Genomic DNA, 20577 nt, shown 5'->3' with positions numbered 1-20577 from the left:
CCCACTATCTCTGTCACCCCTGCCTCCCTATCACCCCTGTCTCAGTCACCCACTGTCATTAGTCACCAACCATCTCCCTATTGCCCCTGCCTCAGTCACCCACTATCTCCATATCACCCCTGCCTCAGTTACCCACTGTCCCTGTCACCCCTGCCACACTCACCAACTATCTCCCTATCACCCCTGCCTCAGTCATTTACTATCCCTGTCATCCTTGCCTCAGTCACCCACTTTCTTCCCATACTTACCCAACCCCTTCCTATCACCCCTCCCTCAGTAACCCACTATCTCCCAGTCATCCCGGCCTCAGTCACCCACTATTTCCCACTCATACATGCTTCAGTCACCCACTATCTCCCAGTCATCCCTGCCTCAGTCACCTACTGACACCAGTGCCAACATTTCTGCTTGCAGCCTCCTGATGTGGAAAGCTGAAATGTGCAGTGTCCTGTTTCAGCACCAAAACAGTACTTTAAGTGTTGTGGGTGGTAATTTAGTTGGATTTAACCGCTTTCATGTCTAAACCTGATGCTTTTGGGTGCTTAAAGAGTAATATACTTTAACAGGACGACTTTTCTTGGGAGAAAAATCTACTTAAACAGGACATCTTTTCCTTTCCAATATCTTGCCTCTGCAATGACATACACAGTGGTAAACTCAGGACAATGCTTTGTAGATTAAGGCCTAACAGAATACTTTAAATTATCTTTCTAGTCTCTCTAGTTTGGGAGAAAAATGCACCTGAAAAGGACAGCTTTTCAGTTTTTATGCTACCAACACTGTTTTCTTGATACATTCCATTTTTAAACTTATTCATTTATGTACCAGTAGTTAGAAGTAGAGATGAGCGGGTTCGGTTTCTCTGAATCCGAACCCGCCCGAACTTCATGTTTTTTTACACGGGTCCGAGCGACTCGGATCTTCCCGCCTTGCTCGGTTAACCCGAGCGCGCCCGAACGTCATCATCACGCTGTCGGATTCTCGCGAGGCTCAGATTCTATCGCGAGACTCGGATTCTATATAAGGAGCCGCGCATCGCGGCCATTTTCACACGTGCATTGAGATTGATAGGGAGAGGACGTGGCTGGCGTCCTCTCCGTTTAGAAATTAAAATAGATAGGAGAGTGAGAGTGAGACACTTCATTTACTTACTGGAGCTTAGGAGGAGTTATACTAGTGACTGATGACCAGTGACCTGACCCACCAGTGCAGTTTTATAATTTATTATTATTTAATAATCCGTTCTGTTCTTGTTCTCTGCCTGAAAAAAACGATACACAGTGACTCAGTCACACTCACATACCATATCTGTGCTCAGCCCAGTGTGCTGCATCATCTATGTATAATATCTGACTGTGCTCACACAGCTTAATTGTGGGGGAGACTGGGGAGCAGTTATAGGTTATAGCAGGAGCCAGGAGTACATATTAAACAGTGCACACTTTTGCTGCCAGAGTGCCACTGCCAGTGTGACTGACCACTGACCACTGTGACCAGTGACCTGACCACACTGACCACCAGTATAGTATATTGTGATTGTCTGCCTGAAAAAGTACACTCGTCGTGTGACTTGTGTGGTGTTTTTTTATTCTATAAAAATTAAAAAACTCATTCTGCTGACAGACAGTGTCCAGCAGGTCCCTCATTATATAATATATACCTGTCCGGCTGCAGTAGTGATATATATATATTTTTTATATCATTATTTATCATCCAGTCTATACTAGCAGCAGACACAGTACGGTAGATCACGGCTGTAGCTACCTCTGTGTCGGCACTCGGCAGTCCATCCATAATTGTATACCACCTACCCGTGGTTTTTTTTTTCTTTCTTCTTTATACATACTACATCTCATTATCATCCAGTCTATATTAGCAGCAGACACAGTACAGTACGGTAGTCCACGGCTGTAGCTACCTCTGTGTCGGCACTCGGCAGTCCATCCATAATTGTATACCACCTACCCGTGGTTTTTTTTTCTTTCTTCTTTATACATACTACATCTCATTATCATCCAGTCTATATTAGCAGCAGACACAGTACAGTACGGTAGTCCACGGCTGTAGCTACCTCTGTGTCGGCACTCGGCAGTCCATCCATAATTGTATACCACCTACCCGTGGTTTTTTTTTTCTTTCTTCTTTATACATACTACATCTCATTATCAACCAGTCTATATTAGCAGCAGACACAGTACGGTAGTTCACGGCTGTAGCTACCTCTGTGTCGGCACTCGGCAGTCCATCCATAATTGTATACCACCTACCCGTGGTTTTTTTTTCTTTCTTCTTTATACATACTACATCTCATTATCATCCAGTCTATATTAGCAGCAGACACAGTACAGTACGGTAGTCCACGGCTGTAGCTACCTCTGTGTCGGCACTCGGCAGTCCATCCATAATTGTATACCACCTACCCGTGGTTTTTTTTTCTTTCTTCTTTATACATACTACATCTCATTATCATCCAGTCTATATTAGCAGCAGACACAGTACAGTACGGTAGTCCACGGCTGTAGCTACCTCTGTGTCGGCACTCGGCAGTCCATCCATAATTGTATACCACCTACCCGTGGTTTTTTTTTCTTTCTTCTTTATACATACTACATCTCATTATCAACCAGTCTATATTAGCAGCAGACACAGTACGGTTGTCCACGGCTGTAGCTACCTCTGTGTCGGCACTCGGCAGTCCATCCATAATTGTATACCACCTACCCGTGGTTTTCTTTTTCTTTCTTCTTTATACATACTACATCTCATTATCATCCAGTCTATATTAGCAGCAGACACAGTACAGTACGGTAGTCCACGGCTGTAGCTACCTCTGTGTCGGCACTCGGCAGTCCATCCATAATTGTATACCACCTACCCGTGGTTTTTTTTTCTTTCTTCTTTATACATACTACATCTCATTATCATCCAGTCTATATTGGCAGCAGACACAGTACAGTACGGTAGTCCACGGCTGTAGCTATCTCTGTGTCGGCACTCGGCAGTCCATCCATAATTGTATACCACCTACCTGTGGTTTTTTTTTTCTTTCTTCTTTATACATACTACATCTCATTATCAACCAGTCTATATTAGCAGCAGACACAGTACGGTAGTTCACGGCTGTAGCTACCTCTGTGTCGGCACTCGGCAGTCCATCCATAATTGTATACCACCTACCCGTGGTTTTTTTTTCTTTCTTCTTTATACATACTACATCTCATTATCATCCAGTCTATATTAGCAGCAGACACAGTACAGTACGGTAGTCCACGGCTGTAGCTACCTCTGTGTCGGCACTCGGCAGTCCATCCATAATTGTATACCACCTACCCGTGGTTTTTTTTTTCTTTCTTCTTTATACATACTAGATCTCATTATCAACCAGTCTATATTAGCAGCAGACACAGTACAGTATGGTAGTCCACGGCTGTAGCTACCTCTGTGTCGGCACTCGGCAGTCCATCCATAAGTATACTAGTATCCATCCATCTCCATTGTTTACCTGAGGTGCCTTTTAGTTGTGCCTATTAAAATATGGAGAACAAAAATGTTGAGGTTCCAAAATTAGGGAAAGATCAAGATCCACTTCCACCTCGTGCTGAAGCTGCTGCCACTAGTCATGGCCGAGACGATGAAATGCCAGCAACGTCGTCTGCCAAGGCCGATGCCCAATGTCATAGTACAGAGCATGTCAAATCCAAAACACCAAATATCAGTAAAAAAAGGACTCCAAAACCTAAAATAAAATTGTCGGAGGAGAAGCGTAAACTTGCCAATATGCCATTTACCACACAGAGTGGCAAGGAACGGCTGAGGCCCTGGCCTATGTTCATGGCTAGTGGTTCAGCTTCACATGAGGATGGAAGCACTCAGCCTCTCGCTAGAAAAATGAAAAGACTCAAGCTGGCAAAAGCACCGCAAAGAACTGTGCGTTCTTCGAAATCCCAAATCCACAAGGAGAGTCCAATTGTGTCGGTTGCGATGCCTGACCTTCCCAACACTGGACGTGAAGAGCATGCGCCTTCCACCATTTGCACGCCCCCTGCAAGTGCTGGAAGGAGCACCCGCAGTCCAGTTCCTGATAGTCAGATTGAAGATGTCAGTGTTGAAGTACACCAGGATGAGGAGGATATGGGTGTTGCTGGCGCTGGGGAGGAAATTGACCAGGAGGATTCTGATGGTGAGGTGGTTTGTTTAAGTCAGGCACCCGGGGAGACACCTGTTGTCCGTGGGAGGAATATGGCCACTGACATGCCTGGTGAAAATACCAAAAAAATCAGCTCTTCGGTGTGGAAGTATTTCAACAGAAATGCGGACAACAGGTGTCAAGCCGTGTGTTGCCTTTGTCAAGCTGTAATAAGTAGGGGTAAGGACGTTAACCACCTCGGAACATCCTCCCTTATACGTCACCTGCAGCGCATTCATAATAAGTCAGTGACAAGTTCAAAAACTTTGGGCGTCAGCGGAAGCAGTCCACTGACCAGTAAATCCCTTCCTCTTGTAACCAAGCTCACGCAAACCACCCCACCAACTCCCTCAGTGTCAATTTCCTCCTTCCCCAGGAATGCCAATAGTCCTGCAGGCCATGTCACTGGCAATTCTGACGAGTCCTCTCCTGCCTGGGATTCCTCCGATGCATCCTTGCGTGTAACGCCTACTGCTGCTGGCGCTGCTGTTGTTGCTGCTGGGAGTCGATGGTCATCCCAGAGGGGAAGTCGTAAGCCCACTTGTACTACTTCCAGTAAGCAATTGACTGTTCAACAGTCCTTTGCGAGGAAGATGAAATATCACAGCAGTCATCCTACTGCAAAGCGGATAACTGAGGCCTTGGCATCCTGGGTGGTGAGAAACGTGGTTCCGGTATCCATCATTACTGCAGAGCCAACTAGAGACTTGTTGGAGGTACTGTGTCCCCGGTACCAAATACCATCTAGGTTCCATTTCTCTAGGCAGGCGATACCGAAAATGTACACAGACCTCAGAAAAAGAGTCACCAGTGTCCTAAAAAATGCAGCTGTACCCAATGTCCACTTAACCACGGACATGTGGACAAGTGGAGCAGGGCAGGGTCAGGACTATATGACTGTGACAGCCCACTGGGTAGATGTATGGACTCCCGCCGCAAGAACAGCAGCGGCGGCACCAGTAGCAGCATCTCGCAAACGCCAACTCTTTCCTAGGCAGGCTACGCTTTGTATCACCGCTTTCCAGAATACGCACACAGCTAAAAACCTCTTACGGCAACTGAGGAAGATCATCGCGGAATGGCTTACCCCAATTGGACTCTCCTGTGGATTTGTGGCATCGGACAACGCCAGCAATATTGTGTGTGCATTAAATATGGGCAAATTCCAGCACGTCCCATGTTTTGCACATACCTTGAATTTGGTGGTGCAGAATTATTTAAAAAACGAGAGGGGCGTGCAAGAGATGCTGTCGGTGGCCAGAAGAATTGCGGGACACTTTCGGCGTACAGGCACCACGTACAGAAGACTGGAGCACCACCAAAAACTACTGAACCTGCCCTGCCATCATCTGAAGCAAGAAGTGGTAACGAGGTGGAATTCAACCCTCTATATGCTTCAGAGGTTGGAGGAGCAGCAAAAGGCCATTCAAGCCTATACAATTGAGCACGATATAGGAGATGGAATGCACCTGTCTCAAGCGCAGTGGAGAATGATTTCAACGTTGTGCAAGGTTCTGATGCCCTTTGAACTTGCCACACGTGAAGTCAGTTCAGACACTGCCAGCCTGAGTCAGGTCATTCCCCTCATCAGGCTTTTGCAGAAGAAGCTGGAGACATTGAAGGAGGAGCTAACACGGAGCGATTCCGCTAGGCATGTGGGACTTGTGGATGGAGCCCTTAATTCGCTTAACAAGGATTCACGGGTGGTCAATCTGTTGAAATCAGAGCACTACATTTTGGCCACTGTGCTCGATCCTAGATTTAAAACCTACCTTGGATCTCTCTTTCCGGCAGACACAAGTCTGCTGGGGTTGAAAGACCTGCTGGTGAGAAAATTGTCAAGTCAAGCGGAACGCGACCTGTCAACATCTCCTCCTTCACATTCTCCCGCAACTGGGGGTGCGAGGAAAAGGCTCAGAATTCCGAGCCCACCCGCTGGCGGTGATGCAGGGCAGTCTGGAGCGACTGATGCTGACATCTGGTCCGGACTGAAGGACCTGACAACGATTACGGACATGTCGTCTACTGTCACTGCATATGATTCTCTCAACATTGAAAGAATGGTGGAGGATTATATGAGTGACCGCATCCAAGTAGGCACGTCACACAGTCCGTACTTATACTGGCAGGAAAAAGAGGCAATTTGGAGGCCCTTGCACAAACTGGCTTTATTCTACCTAAGTTGCCCTCCCACAAGTGTGTACTCCGAAAGAGTGTTTAGTGCCGCCGCTCACCTTGTCAGCAATCGGCGTACGAGGTTACATCCAGAAAATGTGGAGAAGATGATGTTCATTAAAATGAATTATAATCAATTCCTCCGCGGAGACATTGACCAGCAGCAATTGCCTCCACAAAGTACACAGGGAGCTGAGATGGTGGATTCCAGTGGGGACGAATTGAAAATCTGTGAGGAGCGGGATGTACACGGTGATATATCGGAGGATGATGATGAGGTGGACAGCTTGCCTCTGTAGAGCCAGTTTGTACAAGGAGAGATTAATTGCTTCTTTTTTGGTGGGGGTCCAAACCAACCCGTCATATCAGTCACAGTCGTGTGGCAGACCCTGTCACTGAAATGATGGGTTGGTTAAAGTGTGCATGTCCTGTTTATACAACATAAGGGTGGGTGGGAGGGCCCAAGGACAATTCCATCTTGCACCTCTTTTTTCTTTAATTTTTCTTTGCGTCATGTGCTGTTTGGGGAGGGTTTTTTGGAAGGGCCATCCTGCGTGACACTGCAGTGCCACTCCTAGATGGGCCCGGTGTTTGTGTCGGCCACTAGGGTCGCTTATCTTACTCACACAGCTACCTCATTGCGCCTCTTTTTTTCTTTGCGTCATGTGCTGTTTGGGGAGGGTTTTTTGGAAGGGACATCCTGCGTGACACTGCAGTGACACTCCTAGATGGGCCCGGTGTTTGTGTCGGCCACTAGGGTCGCTTATCTTACTCACACAGCTACCTCATTGCGCCTCTTTTTTTCTTTGCGTCATGTGCTGTTTGGGGAGGGTTTTTTGGAAGGGACATCCTGCGTGACACTGCAGTGACACTCCTAGATGGGCCCGGTGTTTGTGTCGGCCACTAGGGTCGCTTATCTTACTCACACAGCTACCTCATTGCGCCTCTTTTTTTCTTTGCGTCATGTGCTGTTTGGGGAGGGTTTTTTGGAAGGGCCATCCTGCGTGACACTGCAGTGACACTCCTAGATGGGCCCGGTGTTTGTGTCGGCCACTAGGGTCGCTTATCTTACTCACACAGCTACCTCATTGCGCCTCTTTTTTTCTTTGCGTCATGTGCTGTTTGGGGAGGGTTTTTTGGAAGGGCCATCCTTCGTGACACTGCAGTGCCACTCCTAGATGGGCCCGGTGTTTGTGTCGGCCACTAGGGTCGCTTATCTTACTCACACAGCTACCTCATTGCGCCTCTTTTTTTCTTTGCGTCATGTGCTGTTTGGGGAGGGTTTTTTGGAAGGGACATCCTGCGTGACACTGCAGTGCCACTCCTAGATGGGCCCGGTGTTTGTGTCGGCCACTAGGGTCGCTTATCTTACTCACACAGCTACCTTATTGCGCCTCTTTTTTTCTTTGCATCATGTGCTGTTTGGGGAGGGTTTTTTGGAAGGGACATCCTGCGTGACACTGCAGTGCCACTCCTAGATGGGCCAGGTGTTTGTGTCGGCCACTAGGGTCGCTGAGCTTAGTCATCCAGTGACCTCGGTGCAAATTTTAGGACTAAAAATAATATTGTGAGGTGTGAGGTATTCAGAATAGACTGAAAATGAGTGGAAATGATGGTTTTTGAGGTTAATAATACTTTGGGATCAAAATGACCCCCAAATTCTATGATTTAAGCTGTTTTTTAGGTTTTTTGGAAAAAAACACCCGAATCCAAAACACACCCGAATCCGACAAAAAAAATTCGGTTAGGTTTTGCCAAAACGCGGTCGAACCCAAAACACGGCCGCGGAACCGAACCCAAAACCAAAACACAAAACCCGAAAAATTTCCGGCGCTCATCTCTAGTTAGAAGTAGAAGAACTCTAACAGAAATCACGAGCTCGTCTACAGCCACACCACACTGGATATGCCCAATCTCATCTGATGTTAGAAGCTGAGCAGTGTTGGGCCTGGTTAGTTCTTGCATGTGAGACCACCTGTGAATACCAGAAGCTGTAGGTAGTTTTATACTACCAATACCGTTCTCTTTATGCGTTCCATTTTGAAACATTTTCATTTATGTACCAGTAGTTAGAAGTAGAATAACTCTAACAGAAAGAGCAAAAATCATCTACGGCGGCATCACACTGGATAAATTCAATCTCATCTGATGTTGGAAGTTAAGCAGTGTTGGGCCTGGTTAGTACTTGGATAGGAAACCACCTGGGAATACCAGGTGCTGTATGTGTTTTTATACCACCAGTACTGTTTTTTTTTATACATTCCATGTTTAAACTTATTCATTTATGTAACCAGTAATTAGAAGTAAAAGAGCTCTAACAGAAACTACCAAGCTCATCTACAGCCACACCACACTGGATATGCCCAATCTCATCTGATCTAGGAAGCAAAGCAGTATTGGGCTTGGTTAATACATGGATGGTAGACCGCTTGGGAATACCAGATGCTGTAGGTGTTTTTATACTACCAACACCGTTTTCTTGATACATTCCATTTTTAAACTCTGTGGAGTCTTATTTTGTGTCTACTTCTTATCTACATTTAATTCCCTACCTCTAATCAAGGCATTTTTTAATACTGGGGGGCTGCCATGATGCGAGGCCTACCAAGGCCTCAGGTCTGAATTCAAATGTTCTTGCGAACTAACTGTGGGGTATATGTACTAAGCAGGGATAAAAGTGGAGAAGCGAGGCAGTGGAGAAGTCGCCCAAGGCAAGCAATCAGCACTGATGTAACATTTCTAATTTGCATACTTTAAAAGTATACAGAGCAGCTGATTGGTTGCCATGGCTAACTTCTTTTTGTGGGCATTGTTTTGTGTCCAGACTGGTGGCAGGTGGTGTGCATTTGCTGGGAAGGCAGGGAAGACCTCAGATATGCTGCATCTCCTGATGTGTGTCTCTCTTAAGTGGCTGTCAGCAAGCAAATGCATGCTAGACACCCCATTCCAAGCTGATTGTGACATCACACAACACGCATCATAGAACAGGCATGCTAGAGCATGGGTCTTCAACCTGCGGCCCTCCAGCTGCTGTGGAACTACACTTCCCAGCATGCCCTGCCTCCATTTTAGCATACCTTAATAGCAAAACTGTGTCAGGGCATCCTGGGATCTGTAGTTTCTCAGCAGCTGGAGAGCCACAGGTTGAAAACCCATGTGCTATAGCCAAGCCACAGGTACATCAAATGCTATCTACAGTAGCTGCTTGTTTAAATCTTTTTTTTCCCCGCAGCATTCCGATGCGGGAGGTTCCATGGAACCAGAGATCCTTCCATTGAGAAGGACATGCTGCCTGGTTAACTGCACTGTGTAAATTAAATTACGGAGCCAGTTGGCTTGTGGGTAGCTCTGGTGACTGGGTGTTTGGGTGGATGGTGTGTTGGAGGTGGAGCACATGCAAATGATTGTCCACCATCCAGCGAGAGAGAAAACTCATGCAGGAGTGTGCCTGCTTGTCAGTGGGTTATGCTCCATGCCAGACATCAAATCTATATGGAGCAGCTGGAGGGGACAAGAGTAGGATTACAAAATCTAGATAGAAGAGCATGTATGGTGGGGCATGCTTAAGATCAAGTGTAGTCGCTTCTCTGCCTTTTGGCTGTGATCTTGTATGGTGGTTGAAGGGTCTGCTGGAGGGATTGTAGTAGACACAAAATAAGACTCCCACAGAGCAGTTTTCAGGTGTCTTTATCAATTGTTGCATTTAAAAAATCAAGCAATTAGGGAACACAATGTTGCGACAATGTGACCCTATTTGCAAAATAGTACTAAATAAGTTTGTCGATGTAAGACATTTGCAAAGGCGCATCCAAAACTCACTGGAAAATGCAACTGAATCTGTTTTTGGAGGCTAGAATAGGAAATGTGCATCGGTCCTGCAAGTACTAAAAGCTCTTCTTCCATCTCCCTTTTCTGAAAAGCCATTTAATAAATGGTTCCCAGATAGGGGACATATCAGATATTGGCTTTCAAAAGCAGCAAATATCATGCCACTTCTATTGCCATCAAAGATGAACATTGATTGTTTTCAGATATTGAATTGGAAAAGCAGTCTTTATTGACATAAAGAAGCAAAAAAACATACATAAACATTACACACATAAGTACCATGTTGCAGCACAGCCAAAATACAATACAAATGCAGACAGTATAGTACAGTTCAAGAACTACAGCACAGGCCAGCCTACACTATAAATCATGAACTGCACTATACATTTAAACTTTACAATAATACAAAAATTAATAAGGCTATGGGTGTGGAGTGTAAGAGGGTGAGGGAATCACAAGCCCAAAGGTTTATTGAAAGACAAACACATATAAGGGGATGGTCAATAAATGAAAAGATATCCTTTACAATAGAATGTAGTCCAATCCGGTCTATCTGAAAAACGGATAGTGTTCCCAAGCCTTCCATCCTGGAATATCTTCGGTCTTGCACCAATGAAGAAAACAATCCCTCCAGCAGACCCTTCAACCACGATACAAGATCCCAGCCAAAAGGGCGAGAAGCGACTACACTTGATCTTAACCAAAATGTCTAAAACTTAGCCATAGGTCGAAATGAGGTGGAGGAAAGTGCAGTGGACCAAAACATAAGCTGACACAATCATGGAGAATGCGCCAGCATATATGCTCTTCTATCTATATTTTGCAAACCTACTCTTGTCCCCTCCAGCTGCTCCATGTAGATTTGATATGTGACAAGGTGCATAACCCACTGACAAGCAGGCACACTCCTGCGTGAGTTTTCTCTCTCACTAGCTGGATGATACACAATCATTTGTATGTGCTCCACCTCCGACACACCACCCACCCAACCACCCAGTCACCAGAGCCACCCACAAGCCAACTGGCTCCGTGATTTAATTTCCACAGTTGCGTCATCCAGGCAGCATGTCCTTCTCAATGGAAGGATCTCTGGTTCTATGGAATCTTCCGCATCGGAATGCTATGGAAAAAAAGGATTTAAACCTTCAGCTAGCTAGCATTCAATGTACCTGCGGCTTGGCTATAGCACATGGGTCTTCATCCTGTGGCCCTCCAGCTGCTGTGAATCTACACATCCCGGCATGCCTTGCCACAGTTTTGCTAGTAAGGTATGCTAAAACTGAGGCAGGGCATGCTGGGATATGTAGTTCCACAGCAGATGGAGGGTCGCAGTTTGAAGACCCATGTTCTAGCATGCCTGTTCTATGATGCATGTTCCGTGATGTCACAATCAGCTTGGAATGGGGTGTCTAGCATGCATTTGCTGACAGCCACTTGAGGGAGACACACATCAGGAGATGCAGCATATCGGAGGTCTTCGATGCCTTTCCAACAAATGCACACCACCTGCCACTGGCCTGGACACAAAACAATGCCCACAATCGAAGGCCCATAATGCCCAACTACAGGATTAATGTAAGTAGTGAATTTAGGAATCAATTTAGAAGTAGGAAATTAAGTTAGTTCACAAGTACATTCAAATTCAGATCTAAAGTCTAGGTAGGCCTCACGTCCTGGCAGCCCCCAGCATTTAAAAATGCCTTGATTAGCGGTAGGGAATTAAATGTAGATAAGAAGTAGACACAAAATAAGACTCCACAGAGCAGTTTTCAGGTATATTTATCAATTGTTGCATTTAAAAAAATCAAGCCATTAGGGAACACAATGTTGCAACAATGTAACCCTATTTGCAAAATAGTACTAAATAAGTTTGTCGATGTAAGACATTTGCAAAGGCACATCCAAAACACACTGGAAAATGCAACTGAATCTGTTTTTGGAGGCTAGAATAGGAAATGTGCATCGGTCCTACAAGTACTGAAAGCTCTTCTCCCATCTCCCTTTTCTGAAAAGCCATTTAATAAATGGTTCCCAGATAGGGGACATATCAGATATTGGCTTTCAAAAGCAGCAAATATCATACCACTTCTATTGCCATCAAAGATGAACATTGATTGTTTTCAGATATTGGATTGAAAAAGCAGTCTTTATTGACATAAAGAAGCAAAGAAACATACATAAAAATTACACACAAAAGTACCGTGTTGCAGCACAGCCAAAACTCAATACAAATGCAGATGGTATAGTACTGTTCAAGAACTACAGCACAGGCCAGCCTACACTATAAATCATGAACTGCACTATACATTTAAAACTATACAATAATACAACAGTTAATAAGGCTATGGGTGTGGAGTGTAAGAGGGTGAGGGAATCACAAGCCCGAAGCTTTATTGAAAGACAGACACATATAAGGAGAGGGTCAATAAATAGAAAGATATCCTGACACAATCAGGGAGAATGTCCCACCATACATGCTCCTCTATCTAGATTTTGCAATCCTACTCTTGTCCCCTCCAGCTGCTCCATATAGATTTGATGTCTGGCTTGGAGCATAACCCACTGACAAGCTGGCTCACTCCTGCATGAGTTTTCTCTCTCGCTGGATGGTGGACAATCATTTGCATGTGCTCCACATCCAACACACCATCCACCCATACACCCAGTCATCAGAGCCACCCACAAGCTAACTGGCTCAGTGATTTAATTTACACAGTGCAGTCAACCAGGCAGCATGTCCTTCTCAATGGAAGGATCTCTGGTTCCATGGAACCTTCTGCATCGGAATGCTGCGGAAAAAAAAAGGATTTAAACTAGCAGCTACTGTAGATAGCATTTGATGTACCTGTGGCTTGGCTATAGCACATGAGTCTTCATCCTGTGGCCCTCCAGCTGCTGTGAAACTACACATCCCAGGATGCCCTGAAACAGTTTTGCTATTAAGGTATGCTAAAACTGAGGCAGGGCATGCTGGGAAGTGTAGTTCCACAGCAGCTGGAGGGCCGCAGGTTGAAGACCCATGCTCTAACATGCCTGTTCTATGATGCGTATTGTGTGATGTCACAATCAGCTTGGAATGGGGTCAGTGGCATCACAACGTGGGTGTGGGGGGTTGCGGCCCGCACCCAGGTGTTACCCTCTGAGGGGTGACACCAAAGTGCCGGCTCCTGCTCAGTGACAGGAGCTGGATGCTGCAACCTGGCTCCTGTCAAGTGCAGAAGCCAGTACTGCAGATTCAGCAGTCTCCGGGTGAAGGCCGTATCCCCCGACCCACAATGTGCCGAAAACGGGTTCGGGACGCGAAGCCACGCCCCTTCCGCGAAGCCACGCCCCGTTTTCAACCACGACCGCAGCGGGTGTTATAAAAGTAAGTGACGCCTCTGAATGGGGTGTCTAGCATGCATTTGCTTGCTGACAGCCACTTAAGAGAGACACATATCAGGAGATGCAGCATATCTGAGGTCTTCCCTGCCTTCTCAGCAAATGCACACCACCTGCCACCGGTCTGGACACAAAACAATGCCCACAAAAAGAATTTAGCCATGGCAACCAATCAGCTGCTCTGTATACTTTTAAAGTTTGCAAATTAGAAATGTTACATCAGTGCTGATTAGTTGCTTTGGGCAACTTCTCCACTGCCTCACTTCTCCACTTTTATCCCTGCTTAGTACATGTACCCCACAGTTAGTTCGCAAGAACATTTGAATTCAGACCTGAGGCCTGGGTAGGCCTCGCATCATGGCAGCCCCCCAGTATTTAAAAATGCCTTGATTAGAGGTAGGGAATTAAATGTAGATAAGAAGTAGACACAAAATAAGACTCCACAGAGTTTAAAAATGGAATGTATCAAGAAAACGGTGTTGGTAGTATAAAAACACCTACAGCATCTGGTATTCCCAAGCGGTCTACCATCCATGTATTAACCAAGCCCAATACTGCTTTGCTTCCTAGATCAGATGAGATTGGGCATATCCAGTGTGGTGTGGCTGTAGATGAGCTTGGTAGTTTCTGTTAGAGCTCTTCCACTTCTAACTACTGGTTACATAAATGAATAAGTTTAAACATGGAATGTATCAAGAAAACGGTACTGGTGATATAAAAACACATACAGCACCTGGTATTCCCAGGTGGTTTCCCATCCAATAACTAACCAGGCCCAACACTGCTTAGCATCCGACATCAGATGAGATTGAATTTATCCAGTGTGATGCCGCCGTAGATGATTTTTGCTCTTTCTGTTTGAGTTATTCTACTATTAACTACTGGTGCATAAATGAAAATGTTTCAAAATAGAATGCATAAAGAGAACTGTGTTGGTAGTATAAAACTACCTACAGCATCTGGTATTCACAGGTGGTCTCACATGCAAGAACTAACCAGGCCCAACACTGCTTAGCTTCTAACATCAGAGGAGATTGGGCATATCCAGTGTGGTGTGGCTGTAGATGAGCTGGTGATTTCTGTTAGAGTTCTTCTAGCTAATGGTACATAAATGAATAAGTTTAAAAATGGAATGTATCAAGAAAACAGTGTTGGTTGCATAAAAAAGGAAAAGCTGTCCTTTTCAGGTGCATTTTTCTCCCAAACTAGAGAGACTAGAAAGATAATTTAAAGTATTCTGTTAGGCCTTAATCTACAAAGCATTGCCCTGAGTTTACCATTGTGTATGTCATTGCAGAGGCAAGATATTGGAAAAGGAAAAGATGTCCTGTTCAAGTACATTTTTCTCCCAAGGAAAAGCCATCCTGTTAAAGTACATTGCTCTTTAAGCACCCAAAAGCATCAGGTTTAGACATGAAAGCGGTTAAATCCAACTAAATTACCACCCACAACACTTAAAGTACTGTTTTGGTGCTGAAACAGGACACTGCACATTTCAGCTTTCCACGTCAGGAGGCCGCTAGCAGAAGTGTCTGCACCGGTGTCAGTAGGTGACTGAGGCAGGGATGACTGGGTGATAGTGGGTGACTGAGGGAGGGGTGATAGGAAGGGGTTGGGTAAGTATGGGAAGAAAGTGGGTGACTGGGAGATAGTGGGTTACTGAGGGAGGGATGATAGGAAGGGGTTGGGTAAGTATGGGAAGAAAGTGGGCGACTGAGGCAAGGATGACAGGTATAGTAAATGACTGAGGCAGGGGTGATAGGGACAGTGGGTAACTGAGGCAGGGGTGATATGGAGACAGTGGGTGACTTAGGCAGGAGTGACAGGTATAGTGGCTGACTGAGGCAGCGGTGACTGGGAGATACTGGGTAACTGAGGCAGGGGTGACAGGTTAAGTGGGTGACTCAGGCAGGGGTGGTAGGGAGATAGTGGGCTGCACATCCCTGCCTCACCGACAGCAGCAGATCACTGCCTCACTGACAGCAGCAGATCACTGCCTCACTGACAGCAGCACATCCCTGCCTCACTGGCAGCTGTATATAGGGCCTAATTCAGACCTAATCTCTGCTGTGCATATTCACACAACAGGCGATCAGGTCTGAACTGCACATGTGCTGGTGCCAAAGTGCGCCGGCGCATGCCAGAGATGCCATCGGCATCTCTACCCAGTGATCCCCTCTGCCCGATTGGGCCGGCAGCATTGTGCCGCCGTTTTGGGGGCGCGGTCCATGCAACGCAGACGTGCCTGGACCATGTGGGGGCGGGCCGCGGCGGCTCCGTGACCCGGACAGCATTAACTGCGCTGGTAAGAAGCTACTCGTCAAGTACAAAAGCAATGCCGCTGTGCGCTGTTTTTGTACAGGGAAGGAAAAGGTATAGGGGCCAGACAATCTGGGCATCCCCCTACTTGTTTGAGTAACTGATCGTAGCCATTCAAAATGTTGCATGGCCACGATCAGGTCTGAATTAGGCCCATAGATAGATACATAAAAGAGTAAAGTGAAGTACGCACTACTGAGTATATTTAAAAACTTTACTCCACAATAAATGCTCACTTACATCATAGATTCAAATCACTCGGAGCGGTGTCTGATGTTACCACGTCACCTTCGGCAAGCTGCACCCAACATGTTTGGCTGTTAATCCGACTTTGTTGCAGCAGTGTTTAATCTGTCAGAACATACTGAGTATAAATAGCATGACATCCCATACTGTACAGGTGCCCCCCACACATTCTATATGGTCACCCACTGGAACACTAATAGTGTGTACACATGGTGAGATATTTTCTTACGATTTTGACTATATAATCAAACTCGTAAGAAAAGTTAGTGCAGATCGCAAGATAGTCAAAATTGACACTTAGCCAAAATCGCACATAGTCAGTATAGGCCTTTAATTCAACAACAGCATGGGACCAGTTAGTGTGTTTTGACCACTGCACAGCACAGCACCTGGTGTTATATAGTAAGCAACACTATGGCATAGTATATAGCATTTTGGGCCTGATATGAGTGTGACCAGCGGTGATGTGGGATGCAGTAGGAGGTGCTGTTTAGTAAGCACCACTTCTATATTCACCATGCAGTATATAGTGTGAATATAGAAATGTTGGCTGTGTTACGTATTAAGAGTAATTATTGCAGCTCCCAGCTAAAATTGCAACAATGTAATTTAGTGACAAGCTGCAGAGATTAACCCTTTCTGTGGCTGCTGCACAACCTCTATTCATATCACTGAATTCAATTGGGGAGATGTTCTCACCCCGCGAGCAAGCACAGGTATATGCCACACTTATGGTAACATTGGATTCGCAGATATTTTCTTGCAGGGTTGTTTCTAAACAATTTGGCTTCAAATGCGAGATTCAAAAATGCACGCTCTCCACCACCATTGACATTAAAAATTGTGCCCCTCCCCCATAGATATAAAAAAAACTATATTTGCGTGAGCGCTCCCGATGGGATGGGGGGGGGGGGGGGAGGCGTGAGCTTGTAAAAAATAAGAATTTACTTACCGATAATTCTATTTCTCGTAGTCCGTAGTGGATGCTGGGGACTCCGTCAGGACCATGGGGAATAGCGGCTCCGCAGGAGACAGGGCACAAAAGTAAAAGCTTTAGGATCAGGTGGTGTGCACTGGCTCCTCCCCCTATGACCCTCCTCCAAGCCTCAGTTAGGATACTGTGCCCGGACGAGCGTACACAATAAGGAAGGATTTTGAATCCCGGGTAAGACTCATACCAGCCACACCAATCACACTGTACAACCTGTGATCTGAACCCAGTTAACAGCATGATAACAGCGGAGCCTCTGAAAAGATGGCTCCCAACAATTAATAACCCGATTTTTGTAACAATAACTATGTACAAGTATTGCAGACAATCCGCACTTGGGATGGGCGCCCAGCATCCACTACGGACTACGAGAAATAGAATTATCGGTAAGTAAATTCTTATTTTCTCTGACGTCCTAAGTGGATGCTGGGGACTCCGTCAGGACCATGGGGATTATACCAATGCTCCCAAACGGGCGGGAGAGTGCGGATGACTCTGCAGCACCGAATGAGAGAACTCCGGGTCCTCCTCAGCCAGGGTGTGCCCCTGACCAAGTAGCAGCTCGGCAAAGTTGTAAAGCCGAGACCCCTCGGGCAGCCGCCCAAGATGAGCCCACCTTCCTTGTGGAATGGGCATTTACATATTTTGGCTGTGGCAGGCCTGCCACAGAATGTGCAAGCTGAATTGTACTACACATCCAACTAGCAATCGTCTGCTTAGAAGCAAGAGCACCCAGTTTTTTGGGTGCCTACAGGATAACAGCAAGTCAGTTTTCCTGACTCCAGCCGTCCTGGAAACCTATATTTTCAGGGCCCTGACAACATCTAGCAACTTGGAGTCCTCCAAGTCCCTAGTAGCCGCAGGTACCACAATAAGCTGGTGCAGGTGAAACGCTGACACCACCTTAGGGAGAAACTGGGGACGAGTCCGCAGCTCTGCCCTGTCCGAATGGACAATCAGATATGGGCTTTGTGAGACAAAGCCGCCAATTCTGACACTCGCCTGGCCGAGGCCAGGGCCAACAGCATGGTCACTTTCCATGTGAGATATTTCAAATCCACAGATTTGAGCGGTTTAAACCAATGTGATTTGAGGAATCCCAGAACTACGTTGAGATCCCACAGTGCCACTGGAGGCACAAAAGGGGGTTGTATATGCAGTACTCCCTTGACAAACTTCTGGACTTCAGGAACTGAAGCCAATTTTTTCTGGAAGAAAATTGACAGGGCCGAAATTTGAACCTTAATGGACCCCAATTTGAGGCCCATAGACACTCCTGTTTGCAGGAAATGCAGGAATCGACCGAGTTGAAATTTCTTCGTGGGGCCTTCCTGGCCTCACACCACGCAACATATTTTCGCCACATGTGGTGATAATGTTTGTGCGGTCACCTCCTTCCTGGCTTTGACCAGGGTAGGAATGACCTCTTCCGGAATGCCTTTTTCCCTTAGGATCCGGCGTTCCACCGCCATGCCATCAAACGCAGCCGCGGTAAGTCTTGGAACAGACATGGTACTTGCTGAAGCAAGTCCCTTCTTAGCGGCAGAGGCCATGAGTCCTCTGTGAGCATTTCTTGAAGTTCCGGGTACCAAGTCCTTCTTGGCCAATCCGGAGCCACGAGTATAGTTCTTACTCCTCTACGTCTTATAATTCTCAGTACCTTGGGTATGAGAAGCAGAGGAGGGAACACATACACCGACTGGTACACCCACGGTGTTACCAGAACGTCCACAGCTATTGCCTGAGGGTCTCTTGACCTGGCGCAATACCTGTCCAGTTTTTTGTTCAGGCGGGACGCCATCATGTCCACCTTTGGTCTTTCCCAACGGTTCACAATCATGTGGAAGACTTCCCGATGAAGTCCCCACTCTCCCGGGTGGAGGTCGTGCCTGCTGAGGAAGTCTGCTTCCCAGTTGACCACTCCCGGAATGAACACTGCTGACAGTGTTATCACATGATTTTCCGCCCAGCGAAGAATCCTTGCAGTTTCTGCCATTGCCCTCCTGCTTCTTGTGCCCTGCCTGTTTACGTGGGCGACTGCCGTGATGTTGTCCCACTGGATCAATACCGGCTGACCTTGAAGCAGAGGTCTTGCTAAGCTTAGAGCATTGTAAATTGCCCTTAGCTCCAGTATATTTATGTGGAGAGAAGTCTCCAGACTATATCACACTCCCTGGAAATTTTTTCCCTGTGTGACTGCTCCCCAGCCTCTCAGGCTGGCATCCATGGTCACCAGGACCCAGTCCTGAATGCCGAATCTGCGGCCCTTTAATAGATGAGCACTCTGCAGCCACCGCAGAAGAAACACCCTTGTCCTTGGAGACAGGGTTATCCGCTGATGCATCTGAAGATGCGATCCGGACCATTTTTCCAGCAGATCCCACTGAAAAGTTCTTGCGTGAAATCTGCCGAATGGAATCGCTTCGTAAGAAGCCACCATTTTTCCCAGGACCCTTGTGCAATGATGCACTGACACTTTTCCTGGTTTTAGGAGGTTCCTGACTAGCTCGGATAACTCCCTGGCTTTCTTCTCCGGGAGAAACACCCTTTTCTGGACTGTGTCCAGAATCATCCCTAGGAACAGCAGACGTGTCGTCGGAAACAGCTGCGATTTTGGAATATTTAGAATCCACCCGTGCTGTCGTAGAACTACTTGAGATAGTGCTACTCCGACCTCCAACTGTTCTCTGGGCCTTGCCCTTATCAGGAGATCGTCCATTTTCTTTGAAGAAGAATCATCATTTCGGCCATTACCTTGGTAAAGACCCGGGGTGCCGTGGACAATCCAAACGGCAGCGTCTGAAACTGATAGTGACAGTTCTGTACCAGGAACCTGAGGTACCCTTGGTGAGAAGGGCAAATTTGGACATGGAGGTAAGCATCCCTGATGTCCAGGGACACCATATAGTCCCCTTCTTCCTGGTTCGCTATTACTGCTCTGAGTGACTCCATCTTGATTTGAACCTTTGTATGTAAGTGTTCAAATATTTCAGATTTAGAATAGGTCTCACCGAGCCGTCTGGCTTCAGTACCACAATATAGTGTGGAATAATACCCCTTTCCTTGTTGTAGGAGAGGTACTTTGATTATCACCTGCTGGGAATACAGCTTGTGAATTGTTTCCAATACTGCCTCCCTGTCGGATGGAGACGTTGGTAAAGCAGACTTCAGGAACCTGCGAGGGGAAGACGTCTCGAATTTCCAATCTGTACCCCTGGGATACTACTTGTAGGCTCCAGAGGTCCACTTGCGAGTGAGCCCACTGCGTGCTGAAACTCTTGAGACGACCCCCCACCGCACCTGAGTCCGCTTGTACGGCCCCAGCGTCATGCTGAGGACTTGGTAGAAGCGGTGGAGGGCTTCTGTTCCTGGGAATGGGCTGCCTGCTGCAGTCTTCTTCCCTTTCCTCTATCCCTGGGCAGATATGACTGGCCTTTTGCCCGCTTGCCCT

At 46.6% G+C, this 20577-nt stretch overlaps 4 pseudogenes; 2 read left to right on the top strand and 2 right to left on the bottom strand.

The window, feature by feature from the left end:
• The first annotated feature begins 8468 nt into the window (after positions 1-8468).
• On the top strand, positions 8469-8587 carry LOC134945959 (5S ribosomal RNA; annotated as a pseudogene).
• Positions 8588-8696: 109 nt separating this feature from the next.
• LOC134946197 (5S ribosomal RNA) lies at positions 8697-8815 on the top strand (annotated as a pseudogene).
• A 5249-nt stretch (positions 8816-14064) lies between these two features.
• Positions 14065-14183, bottom strand: LOC134946196 (5S ribosomal RNA; annotated as a pseudogene).
• A 334-nt stretch (positions 14184-14517) lies between these two features.
• LOC134946351 (5S ribosomal RNA) lies at positions 14518-14636 on the bottom strand (annotated as a pseudogene).
• Positions 14637-20577: the final 5941 nt, after the last annotated feature.

This window comes from Pseudophryne corroboree, chromosome 7 (genome assembly GCF_028390025.1).
Source record: "Pseudophryne corroboree isolate aPseCor3 chromosome 7, aPseCor3.hap2, whole genome shotgun sequence".
Lineage (NCBI taxonomy): Eukaryota > Metazoa > Chordata > Amphibia > Anura > Myobatrachidae > Pseudophryne > Pseudophryne corroboree.
Note: the sequence above shows the minus strand (reverse complement) of the source record. Positions and strands in the feature narration are given on the sequence as shown.